Source organism: Ambystoma mexicanum, chromosome 1q (genome assembly GCF_040938575.1).
Source record: "Ambystoma mexicanum isolate Mex_15411 chromosome 1q, UKY_AmexF1_1, whole genome shotgun sequence".
NCBI lineage: Eukaryota > Metazoa > Chordata > Amphibia > Caudata > Ambystomatidae > Ambystoma > Ambystoma mexicanum.
In genome coordinates this window covers 911,550,571-911,574,237 of record NC_090922.1, presented here as the reverse complement: position 1 = coordinate 911,574,237, position 23,667 = coordinate 911,550,571, and positions in this window count along the sequence as shown.

The window sequence follows — 23,667 nt, the reverse complement described above, 5'->3', positions numbered from 1 at the left end:
TTATTGGTAATGCTGGCTGGCGCATTACGTCTAGGTGTATGCGAGACTGATGGGTGATTGGACACAATCATCTGAGGTGCTTCACGCACTACCGGTGGAAAAGAGAATTTGGTCGGTGCTATAGGGCCAAAGGTACGGGGCGCTAAGAAAGGAGTCAGCGCAAGGGCAGAGAAAATCTTGGAGATGGAGCTTCCACTTGGCCACACGCGGCCAGATTAAGAAGAGTGCACGCAGTGTCGGCATGCTTGTTGTAAGTTTATACGTGAGAAACACCATTCATCAGTTATTGTAGCAGAATATAACCGCTGTGTTTGTTTACCTATGAACTTGAAATCTTGAAATAGATCTGCCAATATACAGGATAAAGAAAAGAAAAAGTTGTGCGCGCGTGGGCAATATGTAGTTAGTGAGCTAGCATAGGTTGGGACAAAAGCCAATCCCTGCAATCCCAGGGTGGGATCAGCAGTTTCAAGTGTCAATCACTCACAATGCACTGATAGCCACTGAAGAAACACTGAAGAAACGCTGAAATATGCTTTCTTCCGTTAATGACAGGATTCACGTCCAAGTCCAAAGCAAAAATCCACAGGTTCAATTTCAGCAGCGTAGCAAGCGGGAAAGCGGTACTTATGCCGGTACTTGCCCGTGTGCGCACCCCCTCCTTAAAAAACCATCAGCAGACCCTACCTCTCCAGCCAACTACTGCCCGATTTCCATCACTCCCTTCCTGGGGTAACTGCTGGAAAATGTGGCCTTGCCCCAACTCAACTCTCACACTGAACATGTTGGTGGTCTCTACGACCATCAATCTGGATTCTGAGCATTCAAAGGCAGGAAAACTGCTCTTCTGAAAACCTGTGAAGAACTGCTTGCATCCCTTGATTCCAAATTCCCAGATGTCATCATCCTTTTAATTCTCTCCTATGCCTTTGACATGGTCAATCACTCCATCCTCATACAAAGGCTCCATGACACCCTTGGTATCTCGGAGCGGGCACTGGACTGGTGACCTCCTTCCTAACTGACTGATCCTCCCAAGTGATCCTGGGCACCTTCTCCTCTCCTACTTCCTTCTTCACCTGTGGTGTCCCCCAGGGCTCCTTCCTCTCACCCTGGTTCTTTAAAATCTACCTTACTCAGCTGGCACTCCTCATCTCCTCCTTCTCCCCCAACTTCCAGTTGTTGGGGCAGCCACAGGGGACTCAGTCAACGGCAAGTTCAAACTGCGTTTTTTTTACAGGCAAAACACCAGCAGGGATTGATACAAGAACTCAGAAAGATTCCAGCATGTCACACAGTAAATGGTGCGCAGGCCACTTTTGTTCTAAAAACATGTCACTACTATGTCATCACCTGGGGCTTTCTCCAAAAACCTATCGCTACTTGGCATTTGCCATCAGGAGTCTAGTATACTATGTTGGTACATATATATGTTATTATACTGGCTCTTACATGTCAGTGGGCTGGCCCGTCCCTTCCCCAAAATCTAATTTACCACATTGTTGCAGAGTAATGAGTTTACCATTGTTTCTTGTCCGTTGCTACCCACCCCTAGGGTACTAAGTTGTATTTGGTTAGCGCTGACGTCCCCAGGCCTGGGACCCAAAGCGGTTTTCAGCTCACTGTGCACATTTTCGATGTGATGTGAATGATTATGAGTCTGCATTGCTTGTGTACACCACCTTTGCTTATGAGACCATGTCCCGCTCGCCGCAACACTTGTTGCACATTTTGTTGCACTCTTGTTGCAACCTGTTTCTGGCTGCCTGGGATCGGCTCTTCTTTCTCACCGCCGATCACTGTCCATTGTCTGCTTCAGCTGCATCATGTGCCTAGGGACCACGAATTTGAGATCTGTAGCTCCGAATTATGAGGATTTATTCCATTGCTCTGCAGCTGGTCCCTTTATCGCCTGGGGATTGGAATGTCTTCATATCTCTTGTCCTTGGCTGTGGGCCTCGTCTCACGCCTATTGCTCCCTGTGCAGCCTGAAACAGCTCTGCTTGTCTCTTGCTCAGTGGTTGGAGGCCTACTGTAATGTCACCACAACCATTGTAATGTGGTTTCTACTGGTTCCATGTAGTATTGCATTCCCTACAGGTTAACTATATGTGGCTTGATCAGGCTCCATATACTCCTGCATGTCCATGCGGCTTTTGGCTTTAAGCGTCAGCAAGCTTGCCCTGGATCTCTTGTGCCTTGCGGTTTCTGCGTTACTGCATTTGGCTAATGACAAAATAATAAAAGCAATGACAGTATGTATATGTACCTGTCCTCTATCTATAGAACTGTAAGCTTGTGTTCTTCATGTAGTTGAGTGTGTGTTTGTGTAGGGCAGTGCGGAATGCACGTTTGCTTCATGTCTAATGCTGCTATGTCGTGGTGTCTCTAATGATGTCAGCACCATTTCTTCTTGGTGCTTAATCTAGACTGTACATATAGGTGCCTGTGATCATAGTCTTTGACTCTTCATTCATGCATGGATACATTTGTACCACACCTGGTCTTTATGGCTGGCTGAGGGGGTAGCTCTCAGTATATTTGTCGATCATTGGTGCATTTGGGATTCGTCCGAAATAGAATGGGTGGTTGCAGCATTTTCTGGCCTGCCGTCTTGTCATGAACTTGGTAGGCGGGGTAAGATCCTGACTCCCACTCCATAGTGTTACGTAGACAACACACAACTCTTTTATAAACTTTCTGCTGACCCTCTTGCATCATCCATCACCCCTGACTGCCTATCTGTCTCAAAGGAATTCTACCCTTTCTCACCTTCCCCCAGAAGCTAAATGTCACCTTAGCCCAGGTTCTCTCTAGGCTTGACTATTGCAATAACCTCCCCCTGAATCTAGCTTCTTCCACTCTGTGACCCCTCCAGCTAATCCAGAATAGGTCAGCAAGACTTATCCTTGGCCTCGAGCCCAGGGACTGCAGTTCTCCTGCCCTAAAAGATCTTCACTGGCTCCCACTTGCTTCACAGATTAAATTCAAATCCCTCTGTATCATCCACAAGACTGCCTGGGGCTGAGGACCACACTATCTGACACTGTATGTTACTAAATATTCCCTCAAGACCTCTGGGCTCCTCTGGCACCAACTCTCTGTGTGTAAAGTGTTTTGCTAAACAGAGGGCAGGCAGTCGATCGCTTTCCTCAGCTGGCTCCCTTCTTTAGAATAGCCTCCCCCTCCCTCTTCAATTTCAGCAGGACTTTCTTAAATTCCGGAAGCTACTCAAGACTTTTCTCATTACCTACTCCTTCCCCCCTTCTCTCCTCTGTTAATCGCTCAGTTGCTTGATTGGTGTCCAGGGCACTTATGCATTGTCAAGCCCCTGACCTCCCACACTGAATCGCCTCAGCTTTTGTCTATCCTGAGCACTTGCCTCGGCAGACCCTCCATCCTGGAGGCTCACACTTACTATACCTTGCACTTCACTGGTTGCTCTCCCACAAGCACCCCGGCACCTGCTCCCATTCCCCCTCCCTCCTGCACTTGCATGTTCTGAACACTCACAAGGCATAGTAGGTTTGTCCCACCCGTCACTGTATTTAATATTTTGTATATATTTTTTTGTTTCTGATCCCATGTTGGCACTTTGAAACAGGATTTACTTACTGTATAAGCGCCTAACAAGCAAACAATAGATAAATAAATAAATGACTGTCCGTAGAAGCTCAGGAATTCAGTGATCACACAAGAGACATATTTCAGCACCACAAGAGTGTGTAAATGTCAGAGTTGAGCTCTACAAATCCCACATAAAACAAGATAAAATTAGCCCCATTACTATTGACCCCAATCGTGACACTAGAACTGGCCAATGACATTAGTAGTAGCTTTCATCATCGGAAAATATCTTGCAGTCCTAGTAATATAGCCTTATAGGCTGATGGTGGGTAATTATCACATGATAATGACCTGACACCACATTAGTGGTGTGAAGGCTTATTATCCCAAGTGATAATGATTCCTCCAGAGACCAACAAGGCTATTAGCACATAGTGGTAGTATCAATACATGTTTTGGTGAGGTAAACAACGTTATTTCAAGTGTGAGTAAAATAAATAGGCAAACTCAGGTAGTAAATTAAATGTGGTTTTATTTTGTAGTATTTAAGTAGCTCGGTTGTCTTTTAACTTAAGCATTTTATTTGCAACTTGGTTGAACTGTAACAGGTTTACCATGAGCATGCATTAGGTGTTAACAGTTTATCTATAAGAAAGGGAAAGCATTTTTCACTGATTTAGCTTTTTCTTTTGTGTGGTCAATAGATGATGCCGCTAAAGAAAGGGCCTTGCAGGTCGTTTACAGTGGCCCTCATTACAAGTCAGGCGTTAAGGGTTTAACGGCGCCGTCGGCGCCGTTAACCCTTAATGCCTGATTCACACTTTAACGACTGCTTTTTGCAGGCGTTAAAGTCCAAGGCGCTAAGCGACCTTGGTGCTAATTACGGCACTGTAATTTACGGTGCCGTAATTAGCGCCTTCCCCATCCCCATTATGCCCTATGGGGCAAAAATGGGAATGGGGAAGGGCAAATGGTGAAAGGGGAATTACCGCCCCACTCACCTTGGAATGGGGCGGTAATTCCGCCATCCACCATGGCGGAATCCGGCATGGACCATGGTGCTAATAGCACCATGGTCCACCGCCTGACTTGTAATAAGGGCCAAGGACTCGATGGGTTTTTAAAATAGGTATGTATATAGAAGAAAGCATAGTTCGAAAATGATGAACAAAGTTCAAAACCACAAAGGATATGACCCTGCGAAGGCATAGGGGAGCAAGGTGGATATCAGGTATATACATGTAAAATCAAAAGGAAACCTATCCTTTTTCCTTTGCACTTTCGCAGATGTATGGACAATAAAGGTCTTCACCTCGCTTTTTCCATTAGCACCGTGTGGGAGCAGTGTGTCTGGGTGCCACAGTCCAGGTGGTGCAGATACGGAGCACCTGCTTCTCTGTTAATACACTGCGTGTGCAGAGGGGATATGAATCCCTCTCTTGCTTGAGTGGGACATAGTGGTATTCATTCAGTAAGCCTGCAGGTGGTCTGTGTGCTTCCTACAGGGAAAACTGCCTAATGTGTCATGTGTGCAGAAGCTGCACTTTTGAAAATTAGATGCATTTAATCTTTAATTTTGGTGACTGCTCATATACCAGGTGAGGTTTATAAGAACTGTAATTACTTCTTTACAATGTACAGCTGCTTTAACCCTACATGTTGCTCCATACACCAGGTTTGATAGAAAATACTCTTTGTAGATTAACACAGTTACTGTTCTGGGTTAGAGTGTTTTTGTTTAACTGGAAGTTTACTATAAACTGCTTCGATATTAATGTACAGCAAGAGTCGCATTCTTGCTAAAAGAAAAAGTAAAAAAAAACGCGAAGCTAGAGGCCAAATACTGAGCATTCCTTCAACAAGCTGCTCCAAGTTCATTTGCTTCGGTCTGACAAGAAGAGGTCTAAACAACATAAAAAGAAACTATGCCTAGTCAAAGTCTAATAATTATGTTCCCGTCCTTGATTAATAGCAACTTCTGGGGAAGGAACGTCCAGAGGAAGGGCCAGGCAATAGGGAGACATGTAAGGACTGACTTTACTGAAAGCATTTCACTTAGAATATGCTTCTGAAATGTGTTATTAGGCCATTGTCTCCGTTTATTAGTCTCTTGTCACTTCCCACCTGTGCTGATATTCAAACTAATGGATGCATGCTTTATCCATGGCCTTGAACTAAGGTGGGACTATATCCTTTCAGGGTGTTCCAGTTTTTAAAATGAAGGAGATTCCCTGCGTTTCATGCTGAAGGACCCGTCCAAACCTTACCATATTTTGTGATAGACGTAGGTTAACGTCGCTCTTCTATTTCAATGATCGTCTTTTTAGAAGAGCATTGCCATTTCTTGGCACAGAAGCCAAGGTCCCCACAGTCTCTGAGTGGAAGACTGTCTTCTAACAGGTGAAATGCTAGCAGTAGACAGGACATTCTCCACCAGTTAAACAAGTGGCTGCATATGGGGCCTGTAATATAGGCATTTATCAGTGAGAAGACTTATTAACGTACAATTATGCTTCCTCATATCAAGGGGACCACATTGCCCTCTTCACAAGTTGCATACACATGGATGTCCTTCACAAAGCAAAGACATTCTTGCATAATGGTGAGAATACACATAACATCTGTCTATTCCCCAGCTGATCCCCTCTTAGAATGCAATCTGGAATCCTTGACTAGGATCCAAAAACAATGCAATGGAAGCAGAATAGCCAGTATCGACAATATTGGTGGAAATGGGGCCTAAACTCTCCACATCTCCGCCACAAATTCATGTCTGGCTTCGCGCATCAGAACGTTTTGAACCATCTGAGTGACTTCTTCTAAGCACAGTGTCATTCCTGCTGGTTATTTCCAATTAAGATGACACGATATCCACAGTAGCACGTCCACCATAATATGTTAAACTATCCACAAGCAGCAAATTTTAAAGAGCCCAGCCATCATTGGCCCAACAAAGGTAGTGTAGTCTGACATCATATACAATACAAAGAAACCTGTTACCACTCATATACCCAACACTCCTATTAAAAAAACGTTGCTGGATTCTTCCATATAATTGAAGAGATTTGTTTTTGTGCCGTGCGGTATACTTCAGACATATACTCTTCTTGTAGATGGGCTGCTAACTTTGCACATTTACCCACACGTGTCTTTTTTCAGAGACTATGCAAAGGCTGCAGATCACGTTTTAATTTTTAAATGTAAAGTGTTGATTTGCCTCTTGTTCTTTTGCATAGATTTCTCTACAGTCCCCATCTCATTGTTCTCAGTTCATAGACTAAATAATAGGTTGGTCATATTGGCAAGAAAAAGGTTGCATAGAAACAGGCATAGAGCATTTCCTCTTTACCTCCTCTCGAGTGCAATTTCACATTCTATCAGATATTGTCTACCTGAGTATTTATTAAATGTTCCTACCCTCTGTATGTATTTTGTGGGATTTCTTAACAGCTGGGATGAAGTATTGTTTTGCATGTGCTTGGCATCGTGGGGAGAACCTTAGACTAACCATTCCCCAGCCCCTGGCAAAACAAATCATTGGACTCAGACAGGCAAGGAATCACACTTATACCATTAGGTATGGTAGAAAATGTATATGGCCCATTATAGGCCCGTTATTCACACCTTACATATGAACACATCAAACACAAAATACGCATATAGTCAGTCATACAGAAACATAGGATTCATCACCGTTATTAATGTAGCAGAAGAAAACTTCATGTTTGGCCAATACCACACTGCTTAGTCCCAGAGCAGGTAGGCAAAGTGATCATGTGTAATAACAGCGTCTGGAGCGGAGCGTCCTCCCTCTAAGTGGAACTGCATCACCCGGGGGTCCAGATTCTATCTGTCTTCACAGAGGAAAAGCCTCTTCTCTTGATGGGGGCATGATCCTGCCCTTCTTAGTTATGACTGCCCTCGGCTGAAGAGCAGATCACATGTGGAAGTGGGCAAAGAGCAGAAAAAAACACCAGAAGTGGAAAACCCCAGCTTGCCTCTCCTTGCATTCTCCCAGGACCCCTTATTACTGCACCTGCAGACCGCTCCAACTTCCTCTCTGTCTCGTCCTTCAGCAGACAATATAATAACTATTCTACACAGTAAGTCCACTCAGCAAAAATATTTATGTGACCTTGCTTAGACTTCACTGCTGGGATGCGTGTTTACTCTACGGAGCTCACGAAAAACATAGGCTTTCATTACAGAATGGGAGATGAATGTCCAAATGGCTGCGCAACAGCGCCATATTATTTTAGCTCATATTTCGCATAAGCATTGCACTCCACCCCTTGGACAATCAACTACCATAAACCTACGGGCGAGGTTCCCAAAACTGTCAGACCAGTTTCCATAAATTCAGAATGCATGAAGAACAAAAAAAACTAATTACCACAGCAGAATCACTGAAAATCTGAATCAAAGCAGAACATAGTGCTTCAGGAACCCCTTACAAATAATTCTTCCCACCAATTTCCATTTTGACCTTGTGTTACTCAGGGAACTAGATCCTTCAGTGCCTTGATATGCTTTTCAATGGACCGGGAATGGTCTCCCAAATCAAAACAACACATTCTTTCTACTGTTTCGCACCTTAAATTATGCTTTAAAAACAAATAATCTATAGCTGCCCTGTTTTGTAAAATAGCTTTCCTAAAATGCCTATTATTAAGCAACAGCTCAGTTAAAGCTTGCAAAGTTTCATTAAGCCCTTTAACTACTAAACAAACTAATGTAATCATGGTTTTATATCCTCTAGCTGCTAGACCCCAAATCCCAATAATGGAAATGGTTAACGCTAATACTTCAGCTTCAGGCAGAAAGTAGACATCAGAATTGCAGTCCGATGATGATGCGCTATAGGAAGCAACACGCATAGATCACCTAATTGCTCGTTGCAAAGGGAACATCATTAAACCAAGATGTGTCAAAGCCCAGGGACCACCAGAAATATTAGCAGGAGTGTATGAATAAGTAAAGTTCCCACAGGAGAATAACCAACCTGGGGGAAGTTTTACATGGTACAGATGACTTGCAGTTGAAACAGTGAAGTTACATAACATATTATTTGATATATCAACACAAATACTTATGGGTCTGGACCATAAGCACTGCGCAAAATCAGTTCTCTTTACCTCCATGTTTAAACTCAGCTGTTGGCATTTTCCAATACGGGAGGGATCGTAAGTCATTTAATAACAGCCATCCATGGGAGCAATGTCATGAGTCATGATGCGGGTCATGTTTCTCCATTTGTGGTTAGTGTTGGCACAAAACTTGCAATATTCATAAACAGAAAAAGAATGACTAACATCTGAAGTTTCAAGCAAGGAACCGTTATGCAGGACTCTGAATACATTTTTTAGAATCAGGGTAGGAGTTTGAATAGCCACAAGGCATATCGAAATCAGATCTGCAGAACTGTGCACGTCCACCAAACAGAAATGTGAGAGATTCAAAACTTGGTGGGCCAGATAGACCCATACGTTATCCGGTTGCCTAACAAGGGCTGAATAGCCATGATGTGAAAAGGATGAAGAAATCCCAGGAGGGAGCAAAAGCAAGGCACTGAGTCGCTGCCCTCGCCGTTTCCTCAATGCACTGTGATAAGCTGCAATAGACACATCATCCGGTGCAAAACTGGTAGCAGGTATATCAGTCTTCATCCATATCCTCGAATCCAGCTGCAGAATGGAGACATCTGCCACATCCTCTGACATGCCGCGGACCCTCCCGAAGACACTCCACCATGCCCCACACAGGATCTAAAACATCACTCGTGCAAATAACATTTTTTCAGCAGGGATATGAGTGCATTTTCGTTTCCCCAGTTCCATGACCAGAACTGCTTGATCCTCCCCAGCTGCGATCACATCCGCCGGAACAGGTGGCCCATTACATTCTTTGAGCCATACCTTGGCATCTGGAATCATTACATCTGATGAGCCAAAACCTTTGTCCCCACGTATGGTTAATACCGACTGTGGTTCTCCCTTCTTTACCATAGATAACTTTACAGGTATCAATATAAATTGGGCCACTCAATCTCCCTTGTGGAAGGGCAACAAATTCTCCCCACTGTTGATGAAAATGACCTTAATCACACCCTGATAATCTGCATCCACAATCCCTCCTAATACCTGAATGCCTTTAAGGCCAGTCCAGATCTAAGGGCGATCAATCCCATTTGTTCAGATGGAATTTGTACCCCAATTCCTGTATCGATAACAGCAATACCTCTTGGTTCAAGAAGCATTTCTTGCCTTGTATGAAAATCCACCCCAGCAGATTCAGGAGTGGCACAGTAAGGAGCTAATGCACCAGAAGATATTTCCCAGTACAACAGAGTTTCCATCGCCCTATTGGGTTTCATTTGTAAGGCTGGCGTTAACATGCGCATCAGTGGAGTTTCACCATTCGCAATGGGATGGATATTTAGGATCTGTACAGCTTATAGCACACATTCTCACCATGTCTTCAAAGTGCCATCACCTGTTTTGCATAACTGTGCTTTCTACAATCCATTCGATCTCTCAATTAACCCCTAAGCCTCAAGGTGGTAGGGGATATGAAAAATCCATTTGATTCCTTTTTCTTGACAATATATCCAGCACCACTAACCCCTTAAAGTGGGACCCATTGTCGCTTTGGATTTGCAGGGGTATACCATAATATACAGCTACTTGGTCCAATCATTTAATTATGTGCAATTGGGTAGCTCTCTTACATGGCAATACCATTAAGTAACCAGAATAGGTATATACAATGGTGTATGCATATTGACATCCTCTGCTAATGGGCATGGGACCAATATAATCTATCTGCCAAATCTGTCCAGGCAATCTCTCTTCAATGTGCTGTGAATTATGTGTGGAATAGCCCTCTGCTTTTGATGTTGACACATGGGACAATGTAAGATAATCGTTTTAACAATTTCGAACGGAATGCTAATTCCCCTGTTTGTGCCCACCTGATAGTAGACTTCTGTCTGAGATGTCCACTTTTCTGGTGGGCCCATTTCTCAATCCCTTCCAAATCATCCTCCTCCACCCTAGCGACCATGAGTGCAATGTTTGCATGTTCGTCTACAACAGAATGGAACCGCTGTTCTAATGAGTCTGTTGCGCAATGTGCATCTACATGATATACAGTAACTCTAGTATGCATTAGCATCCCAGCATTGTCTTGCCACAATTCTTTTCCCCATACTTCCTTAACATGAATTTTCCAACCATTCTTCTGCCAGTCGGCAGCCACGTCACCAACCCATTTGCATCGGACCATGAATCCGTATAAATATGACAACTCCCAGGCGTCTCTTGCTTTAATGCCTGATACACGGCATATAGCTCTGTGAACTGGCTGCACATCCCTTTGCCGGAAGTGGTTAGTACCTTTTTTAATTTGGGATTATACGCTACTGCTTTCCAGTGTAAGTCAACCCCTACATTTTAGCTGAGCCATCAATAAACCATGCATGTTCAACTTGTTCATTTGTTAATTCTCCATATGGCATCGCCATTTAACTGGAGACTCGTCAATAGTCAACTCTCCCCCTGGCTCAAGGTCTACTAGCGGGACTCCTGCCACTTGCTCATGTAGTTTTGCCATACCACCCTTCCTGGTCTTGGCACGATCTTGTATGTACCCTTTCCATTAGATGATACTAGCCCCTTGTGCATGATCAATTCGATGTGTTTTAGGGGAGCTCAGTACCCATCGCAGGGTTGGTATTTCAGGTTGGATCAATACATCATGACCCACCATTATCTGTTCCCTATCTATGAGTGCCCAGTTACATGCTAGCAGTTGTTTCACAAAGGGAGTATATCTGTCACCATCCTCGGCCGACTTCCAACTCCAAAATCCTAATGGCACCCATTTTCTATCCTGTTTTTGCCACAAGCTCCAATTGGCATAACCGTCCTTTACGGTTACATTTAACTCCACTTCTCCATCCCTCAAAGGTCATAAATCAAGCACTTTTTGAATGGTATCTTTAGTCAGTTGGAACACCCCTTCTTGTTCTTCACCCCATTCAAAATATTTTGCGTGTTACTTTGTGAAGGGGTGCCAAAATCTGCCCCAAATGTGGGATAAGTTGTCTCGAGAATCCAAACAGTCCAATAAACTGATGAACATATTTTTTAGTTCTCGGCGTTAAAAACTCGAGAGTCTTTTGCTTGGATTTTGGCACCATTTAACGAAGTCCATTATGCCACTGTATTCCCAGAAAAATCACTGGGCCTCATTCCGACCCTGGCGTTAACCAAGGCGCTATTAGCGCCTTGGTTGACGCTGTTATCTTTCCCACTCCGCCATGGTGAATGGCGTAATTACCGCCCCATTCCAAGGTTGTCGGGGGCGGTAATTCCCCATTCACCATGGGCCCTTCCCCATTCCCATTTTTGGCCCATAGGGCTCAATGGGAATGGGGAAGGCTCTAATTATGGCACTGTAAATTACGGTGCCGTAATTAGCTCCTAGGTCCCTTTGCGGGTTGGTTTTTTAACGCCTGCAAAAAGCAGGCGTTAAGTACCAACCCGCAAAGGGAACTCGGAATAGGGCGGTAAGGGTTTAACTGCACCGGTCTCATTACCGGTGACCGTTAACCCTTACCGCCCTACTCGGAATGACCCCCACTGTCTCTGTAGCACCTTGCATTTTAGTCTCATTAATTTCCCATCCTTCTTTCCTAAAACCTTCTATGATAAGATCTAGGAGTACTCGCACACTATTCTCATCCTTACCTTGAATCAAAATGTCATCAATGTAATGCACAATTTGTACATCTGGTTTGCATGGAATTTTGTCTAAGTGTTCTTCCACCAGCCGCTGACAGATTGTCGGACTATGCATATAACCCATTGGTAAGCGTTTGAATGTATACTGCCTCCCATTCCAAGAAAATGCGAATGGGTCCTGACATTCATCATCAATCGGTACAGTGAAGAAGGCATTAGCTAAATCCAACACTACATACTAGGTGCCCTCACATTTCTGTACATTTTCTATCAAGGTTACTGTTTTTTCAAAATGTGGATTGTCCTATCCAGAGATGTATTGGTTTTTAATTTTAAACTTCGGGATCTCCTCTCTTTCCATCATTCTCTGCAGTAATTTCTGATTAACAAAACTCCTTTCCTGTTCAAGTGTCAAAGTGGCTTTTATCACTTCGGAATAGCCATTTATACAAATATGAATCCATGGCTGCTCATCTTCCATATGTATTTCAGCAAGAGTGGTGATGTGTTTTTCTGTGTCTGCTTTAGGGATGGTGTTCTGTTTGCACTTCCTTTCTTTTAAATAGAAGCGCAATGTGTGTTCATCTACTTCAGTTTGCCATTTCTTCCAAGGATCCAAATAAATCTGCACGGATTGTTTTTCTTTTTCACTTTGCACTTTGTCCTGACACACCAAAATAACGGTGACACTAGGCACACAGCTATTCTGGAGATACACTTCCACTGCATCATTTGATTTGGCAACAGTATGGCATTCATTTACACTGCTGTCTTGTGACTTTATTTTCTTAGTCCTTAATGTTTTTTTTGGTTAAAGACCACAAAACCCCATTTACCCCACCAATGAGAGGAGACAATCTTTTCAGGCAATCTGTTCCCATCAAGAATGGAATTTCACAAATAAATGTGAATACTTCCTGTTTCATTCTGTGTTTTCCTATCTTTATGTCAACTTCAGTGACACCTTCAATAGGCACCTCTTCACCGTTAAAATTATGTATTGGGCCTTCACTTTGGCTCACTTTTATCTGATTATGTGGAGATCTACCTTCATTGATACTTTTTACAAATTCTTTGAACATAATTGTGGCCTGTGCACCTGAGTCCATCATTTCAAATATATTGCACTTCTCTACCAGCGTAATGGGAGCATAATATCTGTCCTCAACTTCCTCCAATACAAACAAAAAGTGTGAATTTTTACTGATTTCAGGACTCACTTTTCTCAGACCCTTCTCACTCTTGGCTAAGCATATCGGTAAATGAAAGGACATTTTTCCCTCCCTTTTTTTCATTTCCTTTTGATAAACATTGCCTATCTCTCCATGTTCAGAGGTTAGTTGGAGTGTGGCCACTGTTTGCCCTTCTGTCTGGGGATCATCAGAGTTCACACTGCAATTCGCCAACTGAATATGTTTATAAACATCGCAGTATAGATTGTCATTTTCTAATTCTGGACATTCATTGGTATTTGGCATGATATCATCCTTTTTAATTTCTTCAAAAATATGTGACTTAAAGAACTCTTCAGGTGACTGATCTGTACCCTCCTTTTTAGTACTTATTTTTCCTGTCTGAATTTTATTAGCATCTTGTTGTCTATGGAGAGTGTTCTAACATTCACATCTACCTCCTCATCAATTAGTTTATCAGTGCATAAATTGTCTTTCTTACATCTGACTCTTTGTTCCTTTGGAACTTTATGTTTTTCCCCTTTTCCTTTTTCATTTGTACAGACTTCAAACGTTTTATTCAACGCTAGGTTAAACCAAACCGCTTTTTTAGATGTGGTCGCAATTCCTTCCTCATGTACATTTGCAGGTATTTTCATGTTTAAATCATCAAGCAGCTCAGGACCATTATGCAAAACAGGCTCGTGGGTATCTGTCTTTTTATCATTGCAGGTGTCATTAATACTTAGTCACTTCTATGATCTTCTGCCCCTTCATTTGATGACTGTTTTTGAACTGTACAGAATTTTCCTATTTGTTCAGCTAACATTTTCACCTGGGCCTCGAGACATTGTAACCTGTCCATTTCTCTAGAATCTTCTCTTTGCGGCCTACGCCGGTATTGGTTGTTCTCCCCCTGGTTAAATCTATTTTGATATCTCTCAGGAGATTGATTCCTATTTGAATTGTTTTTCAACTCTTGATTCTTGTGTGGCGGGGAGTGGGGTGTACCTATTCTTTGGTTGTAATCCCCTGGTGGCAGTGATTGATTGTATTGACGTGGAGCATAGTTCATATTCTGCCTCGTGTTCTGTCTCTCATTTTGTGAGTACTGTTCCCTATGCTGATTCCCATTTTCAATAAATCGATCCACTTACCATGGTCTGTCCTGGTTGCCATATATCATGGTGTTGGGGTCCAATCTGCTCTGTGTCCCCAATGTCTGATAAGGACTATAACTTCTTTGATCTTGATTTTGTCTCTGATTGTTTTTCATGCCTGACATATCGGGCCGATATCCTACCCGGGGTCTGTCTCCTAGGTACCTAGGACTAATGTAACTCTCTCTATTACTAGGATCATGTGACTGAAACATTGGTGCAGAGGGCAGCAAACTCTGTGGAGTACCCCTCTGTTTGGGTGTCATATTATTTTTGCCCAGACTTTGAGCAGACTCAAGTGACATTTTAGCCAACCTGATCTCCATTACTGTTGCTGAGGATTCTTTAGATTTTGATTGTGTTTCTTTCATTTTATCACCCTCTCTACCCTGACAGTAGACCACTTCATCCAGTTTGGTACTTTGGTGCACAATCCATTCAAGGGACTTCTCACGATCAAACTCGCGGACTAACTGTGATATAAGGTCTTTCTGCAAACCATAAAAATAGGCAGTTTTAAATTAATTGGAATTGGGATTAAAAGATACAACAAAACAAGAAAAGGCTCTTTTTAAGTCATGAAGAAATTGGCATGGTGATGTATTGTTAATGCACACAATAATGGAGGAGAAAAATCGACACTCTCCCCCGAAACACAGAAGCCAAATGAATTTGACCCTCCCACCATGGTTGGCACAGGCACCACCCCACACCTCAATTTCTCAGGTACTTATCATGCTCCGAGAAGCCCCACGGGACTTCTCGGATGAAGTACTGTATCGCCGTGATCAGACCGCCAATCCGCCTGCTCCTCCTCCGTGCAGCAAGTCACCAAGAAATACAAATATTCAGCCCCCCATGATCTTGGTGGCAACTCTCCATCCTGCTCCGACTTCAATCGCACCCAAAATGAACATAAGCCACCCCTGCTACGTGCTGTTGCCTGCTTTTAAGCTGTCTTCAATCTACGGCAGCTGGCAACGCACGCACGTAGAATTACCTTTCCCCTACGGAGTGCTGGGAGTTGTAGTCTTTTCCTGCTTACAGTCCTTAATAGGCAAATATCGTCACTCTGCTTCGACTCCAGTCCCTATTCCTGACATTATCTCCTCTCCCAGGCCCCTTTCCAGGACCAGGTTTTGTTGGATGTTGCAAATGGAATTGTTTCACTAACCTGGGGGCATGCACCGCCCATGCCGGTTCCCATGAGCAATCCTCCTACCCACTGAATCAAATACCATAGCTACTGATTCTTCTTCTTGACATCCAAAATACATTTCACCTCATATTCCATGTGTCCTTCTTTCATGGAATACCGGATGTACAGGTAAAGTCTTTGGCAAATGCAATTTCATCGCAGTATCTGTAGTTTTACAAAGGTAGAGGGCGCCCCTCTCTCGCAAGAACAGACATGATAACCTGTTCAGTGGTTATTAACCACTTGAGAGTTCGCAGCCACAGGGGCAGTCCAGTATCGAAATACAATGGCAATTGTGCTTAGAGAGGCATCAGCTTCACCTCACTGATGATCCCCAACAAGGGTGAAACACGTGTATGGGGTTGCTGGTGGTACTCTCGTTCAGATTGGAATTGCCATTGTATTTCGGTGCTGGACTGCCCCTGGGCAGGACAAAGACTGATATGCAAATGGATATTTCCCATCTGTGAAAGGCACAGTGAGTAAAAGCAGTGGCTGCGAACTCTCAAGTGGTTAATAACCACTGAACAGGTTATCATGTCTGTTCTTGCGAGAGAGGGGCGCCCGCTACCTTTGTAAAACTATTTTTTAAGGAACCTGGGATTGGTAACCCTAGGTCTCCTGGGGGCAACCAGACGTGGTCTCCCTCTCACTGTGCTTAGAGAGGCATCAGCTTCACCTCACTGATGATCCCCAACAAGGGTGAAACACGTGTATGGGGTTGCTGGTGGCACTCTCGTTCAGATTGGAATTGCCATTGTATTTCGGTACTGGACTGCCCCGGGGCAGGACAAAGACTGATATGCAAATGGATATTTCCCATCTGTGAAAGGCACAGTGAGTAAAAGCAGTGGCTGGGAACTCTCAAGTGGTTAATAACCACTGAACAGGTTATCATGTCTGTTCTTGCAAGAGAGGGGCGCCCGCTACCTTTGTAAAACTATTTTTTAAGGAACCTGGGATTGGTAACCCTAGGTCTCCTGGGGGCAACCAGACGTGGTCTCCCTCTCACTGTGCTTAGAGAGGCATCAGCTTCACCTCACTGATGATCCCCAACAAGGGTGAAACACGTGTATGGGGTTGCTGGTGGCACTCTCGTTCAGATTGGAATTGCCATTGTATTTCGGTACTGGACTGCCCCTGGGCAGGACAAAGACTGATATGCAAATGGATATTTCCCATCTGTGAAAGGCACAGTGAGTAAAAGCAGTGGCTGCGAACTCTCAAGTGGTTAATAACCACTGAACAGGTTATCATGTCTGTTCTTGCGAGAGAGGGGCGCCCGCTACCTTTGTAAAATCATCGCAGTATCTGATACACACTTAATGATTTCGTAAGGACCAATAAATCTAGGCATACTTTTACGTGACGCCACCAAAGATACATTTCTGGTTGACAACCAAACCCGGTCCCCAATTTGATACTGAGGACTCTCCTGCCGGTGCTTATTGGCCTGTTTCTTATATGCTCCTTTGACTCTCTCCAAATTTGCATGTGCTCTCTGACTGACTTCAAGAAGCAACTGTTTACACTCTTGTAACATCGTCATTGTTTCCATCTCCGGTAGTTCTGGTATCATGTTTTGTTCATGCCCGTACAAACATTCATTGGGTGCCATTCCCAAAGAGGTGTGAAAGGTATTATTGTACCTAAACTCTGCCAACCATAGTGCTTGCACCCACGAGTCTCTGCCATCTCCCAGATAATCTTGCAAGTATTGTTCCAGAGTCTGGTTCACTCTTTCCGTCTGTCCATCAGTTTGGGGGTGATAACTCGCAGACAGAGCACAGTTGATTCCCAACATCCGATTGAAAGCATGCCAACATCTGGACGTAAACTGCAAGCCTCTACCTGAGACAATACTCTTCGGTAAGCCATGCAATCTAACCACATGTTGTAGGAATAACTCTGGCAACTTGCCTGCCCCCAGAATTCCAACACATGGAATAAAATGGGCTCGCTTGGACGAAAAATCCACCACCACCCAAATGGTGTCAAACTGATTATCAGGGGGCAGATCAGTAATGAAATCCATCGAAATGTGAGTCCACGCTCTTTCGGGAGTTGGTAATGGTTGTAATAAAGCACTCTTTTGAACATGATCTGCCTTGTTACGCACAAAGTTTTCACATTGTAACAAATACCTCTCCACATCCTGTCTCAATGTAGGCCACCAGACATATTTCTCCAGCATGATTTGCATCTTTCTGTGACCTGCATGTCCTGCTAGGGGAGATTTATGGCACCAGTATAAAGCCTTTTCCTGTAACACTTTGGTTGGTAAGTACAAATGACCCTGATGATAAGGCAGCCCCTCCTGCACAGTTCGTTTTGAATGACTGTCCTTCCACTTCTGAAGTTGTCTAGATGGTAATACTTTTTTTATTTGGTCAATGAATTGTTTCGTTACAGCACCAATGACCCTCTCCTGGGAAATGATTGTCTTGAATTCCCCAACTAAGTTGTCTGTGTTTTGTTGCCTCTATAAAGCATCCACTTTCCCATTCTTACTTCTGGGCCTGAATTTCACCACAAAATCAAATTCATTAAAGTACTGGGACCATCAAAGCTGTCTCGGACTCAGGGTTTGGGCGGTCTTGAAATATTGCAAGTTCTTGTGATCAGTTACCACCACCACCTGATGCTTTGCCCCCAATAAATAATGTCTCCACTCAAGGAAGGCTGACCGAATGGCCAATAATTCCTTGTCAGTGATGGAATAATTTTGCTCACAACCAGTTAATTTCCTCGGAAAAAATGCCATTGGATGCCATTCTCCCTCATCATCTTTCTGTGATAATATGGCTCCTACCGCAACATTACTAGCATCAGTCTCCACCTGAAAAGTTTTCTCTGTGTTTGGATGTCTTAACACTGGTGCTGTAGTAAAGGCTACTTTCAATTCTTTAAAAGCTTTTTCTGCCTCTGGACACCAAACAAATATCACTGCCTTCCTAAGCAATTGTGGGGTGTGAGTGACTATTTTAGAAAAATTGCTAATAAAGCGCCTATAGAAATTGGCGAACCCTAGGAAGGATTGGATATCTTTGATGCACTGTGGAGACGGCTAGTCCATTACTGCCCGCACTTTCTTGAGATCTATAACAACACCTGTTGGGGTCAGGATAAATCCTAAAAACTCAACTTGCTTCACATGGAACGCACATTTCTCAAATTTTACACACAATTGATATTCTTGTAGACAGTGCAACATTGCCCACACATGTCTTACATGCTTCTCTGGTAAATCTGAATAAATCAAAATGTCGTCAATGTAGACGATAACAAAAATATCAATAAACTCTTGCAATACTTCTTACATAAAAAACTGAAAGGCCACGGGGGCATTACATAAACCAAACGGCATCACAAGATACTCAAACAACCCAAACTTAATCCAAAATGCCGTCTTCCACTCATCCCTGTCTTTCACTCATATCAAATGGTATGCACCTCTCAAATCAAACTTTGTGTAAATCTTTGCTGACCGCACTTGATCCAACAGGATCGAAATCAAAGGCAAGTGGAACCTATTATTTACAGTAACCTTATTTAATGCACGGTAATTAATGCATGTTCGTAAAGTTCCTTCTTTCTTTGGGACAAAAAATAAAGGTGAGAATACCGGGGAAGTAGACCGCTGGGGAAGCAGACCGCCAATCCGCCTGCCCCTCCTCCATGCAGCAAATCACCAAGAAATACAAATATTCAGCCGTCCATGATCTTGGCGGCAACTCTCCGTCCTGCTCCGACTCCAACCGCACCCAAAATGAAAATAAGCCACACCTGCTACGTGCCGTAGCTTGCTTTTAAGCTGTCTTCAATCAACGGCAGCTGGCAACGCACGTGCGTAGAACTACCTTTCTCCCACGGAGTGCTGGGAGTTGTAGTCTTTTCCTGCTTACAGTCCTAGGCAAATCTTGTCACTCCCCTTCGACTCCAGCCCTTATTCCTGACATATATTTGTCCCAGCTGTGATCGTATATGCAGCTTTCTTCGCCTCCTGTAATGACTGAAATGGAGAAGAATGACGCCTAACCTTTTTCAAATTCTGCCCATGACATGTTTTCCTGTTCATTCAATCCTCTGATGATGCTCACTGTGGGAACATCCAGAGTTAAGTGAAAGTATTGTCTGTATTGTTCCTTGGGAATGTTTAGGTCTTTAAATATATAATGCACCGCTTCCAAGTGGTCCTCTATACAGCACTCCCCTCCTTTTCTGAATGGTTTGATCAGGGCCTTGATTAACTTCATTATCTTGATAGGGCTACATGGCGCTATATTTCAATTGCATTGCTTTGTGGTTCAACCCTTGTCTCAGGTGTATGGGATTGGTGGTAACCCCCAATGGATGAGTCAAACCCCCCAAAGGTGCTGCAACCAAGTCCAGACACCGGCACAGCCACCGGGATGCGATTTCCCAATGTAGAAATTGAGTTTACCTCAAGCCCATTGAATGTGGTGCCCTGCCGCTTGTCCTGAGACCTGAAATCGCATATTTGCTGTTCCAAATCTTTGCACTTTTTAAGGAGCCGGTCTGCCTCCTTACGCAGGTAAGTGTTTTCATCACCCATTTATTAATCACATTTTGCATATCGCTCATCTGCATTTGACATTCATTAAACTCTTTGTCCCGCTTGTCCCTTTCTTGAAACATTTTAGCTATCTCTTGTTCAACAGTCTGGAGCTCACCTTCTTTCTATAGATTCTCTCTTTGTAAAACTTGTATTTCTAAAATAGCATCCTCTTTATCTTGTGACCTACCAACCCTTTCAGGTGTTTTAATTCTTGTTCACTGTCCTGAGTGTCGAATTCTTTACACTTTGATTGCATGTCTTTTTAACATACCTCAAGTTCTGCCATTAGCTTTTTCTCCTGTTCACTAGTTCCATCTAATGTGACTTTTAGTCTGCTAATTAGCTTAGCATTATTTTCTTGCATTTGCAGAGACCTATTTAAAATGAACCATGTTTTGGCACAGAGCCGTATCAAACAGTTTTTCTCTGAATGTTTGTTAGCAGCATTAAATAATCTCAGAAGACATACCTGAATTATGCTACCCTCTTCAAAAATGCGGTCAAGTGGTTCTTTCTGAACTTCCCCATAGATACAGTCATGCCATTCTGTGGCATCATTTGATGACCACATTCCATGTGCATATAATTTTGCCTCCAAATATTTCACCAACTCTGGGAATGCGGCATCAATTTGAGACATCCTGAGATTCACTTTCAGTGTCACACTGCTCTCACAAAATGAGTTCCCTTTAATGCACATATGGCGGTGTGCACATATTGGGTCAAATTCAGAATTTGGCTGTATTTTCTTACCGTGATATTTTGGAGGTAAACTGGCTTGAAACTGTCTTTACCGCTAGAGATAGTTCAGTATTACCCTATTTTTATGATAATATAGTGTTAGCTTGTTTTGGGAGTAATCTTTTAGTGGTATCTTGCTTTTCAGAATTACCTTATTTTTGTGGTGTAGTAGTGAGCATATCTTTTTTATAATGCCACCCCATCATTAAAACAAACCTTTCCTCTCTATTGGAATATCTCTCAGTCGCCTGTACAGAACTCCCCAGACCTATCACACTTTCAGGGAACACAGTGAGTTTATTCAGAATGCAACCTATTCTATGTGGCTTGTATTACTGGCTTATTTAAATCCAGTAACCTATGTGTCTTATCTGACATTGCCTTCTTTTCCGCATGCAAAGAAGGACTCTTTCACACCCACACATCCTTCTGTCTTGCTTTTTTGTGTATGTTTACTCTTATTCTAAACTTGTCCCATAGAGTAAATGAGGAAGCAACATTCCTTACCACATTGTTATAACACCATAATTACCATTGACTCTTTCCCCTAACACAGTAAATATGGGGCACATAAAACAAAACCAATAACATTGTTCCAGCATTGCTTTTTTAAATATTTGTATGTTTATATACAATTCAGCTTACCAACAGCGAGCATAACCTTGTCTCCTAAAACAAAACACAGTAAAGAGAACAAGCATATAGCAAAAGCGAAGAAATAAAAATCTTGTATTCAATTCATTTTAGAATAAATGCATCAAAAATATATCAAAATAAAACACTTAGAGAAACATGATATTTTTCTTGTTTAAAGTTACCTCCCTACACTGTCTTTCAATAAATGTAATGCATCTTATATATGCCCACACTTCTCATCTTTGACTGACTCACCAAAATGAGCGAATTCTGAAGCACTTGTCACCGGAGCCTTATCTATGTGAACCACCCTCACGCAATGGGAACACAGCCTTGTACTGCCTCGAAATGCTTCAAAGTCAGGCGGCTCTCCCACTCTCTTTTATCTTCAATACTGCAGCCACAGATCTTCTATCCCTGGAAGTCACCGTTCGCACTCATGCCCCAAACAGCTCTGACCTCTTCCTCTCCTTTTGCCCATTAAAAAAACTCTGCTTGTCTATCAAATGCAATTACATCAGCTGTAACCTCTAATTCCTACCAATCATTGTGCAAGAAGGTTTTGTAAAAAAACTCTCTCTGTTGCAGAACAATAAAGCTTCAGGCCAATGTATACATTCGCCTTCCTGTTGCACATGTTTCTGCTCTTCATGAAAAAATGGAATGCATCTCACTGTGCTCGCGAACTACATTACAATGTTATAGGGAGTGGGGTTAATTAATGATGTATTTCTAATGCAGTTTCACGCACATGAAAACATCCAAATTCTTCTGCACTTTAAAATGACTGGCATGTTTCTAAAACGTTTTGCTAAATGCTTTTAAAAAGAAATAATGCTTGCTGAAAAATTGTGCCTGGCACCCATTTAGAAATGGCTGCATTTCCATACTGCATACTGCCAATAAACTAAGGGGTCGATTCATGGAATTAATGTGCGCCGAAAATTCCCGCGCAGAGGTGCCAAAACGTGCGATTTGCAGTAAAAGTGCGAAAATTGCAGTGCAAGTGCGAAAATCGCAGGGAAACCAGCGCACATCGATTCATGGAAGTCCGTGCGCGAGAAAAACATTGGATGTGTGTTGAAAATGTGCGCCGTGCACGCCGGCGCACAGGTCATCCAACAGCGTGCGCCACGGCCACTGCAAAATCGCACATAGCGCGGCGCACATCACAAAAGTAGGCGGAACACGGGGCGTAACACTCGGAATGGGGAACAACGCGTGAAAATATGGGCATCACGGGGGAAGTACAGGAGGCAAGTGCGCGGAACGCCCACACGCTCGCCTGCAACCCATATTCATGGAATCGAATAGGGCAAACCAGCGTACGGTCAAAGACGCGCACAGGGCCAAACAAGTACGCCACAAGAAAGCAGGCGGTAGCGTCCCTGCGCCTGAAAAAAATGTGTGCCAAAATGTGCAATAACAAAAAGCACCCATGTACAGCCATGATGAATGGTCCATACAGTGGCCCTCTAGGACAAATGAGGTGCAAAGGGGTACCGACAAACACGGACACCCGCTGTGTGAAAAATAGCATGTGCGTGTGTTCCTGGGTGCGCAGAAAGTTCCACGCTCGATTGGCCTGGGTACGTGTACTTCGGGATGCGCGGGAAGTTCCACACGCAATTGGCCTGGGTATGTGTACTTCGGGGTGCGCGGGAAGTCCCACACGCGATTAGCCTGGGTACGTGTACTTCGGGGTGCGTGGGAAGTTCCACACGCGATTAGCTGGGGTGCGTGGGAAGTTCCACACGCGATTGGCCTGGGTATGTGTACTTCGGGGTGCGCGGGAAGTTCCACACGCGATTGGCCTGGGTACGTGTACTTCAGGGTGCGTGGGAAGTCCCACACGCGATTAGCCTGGGTA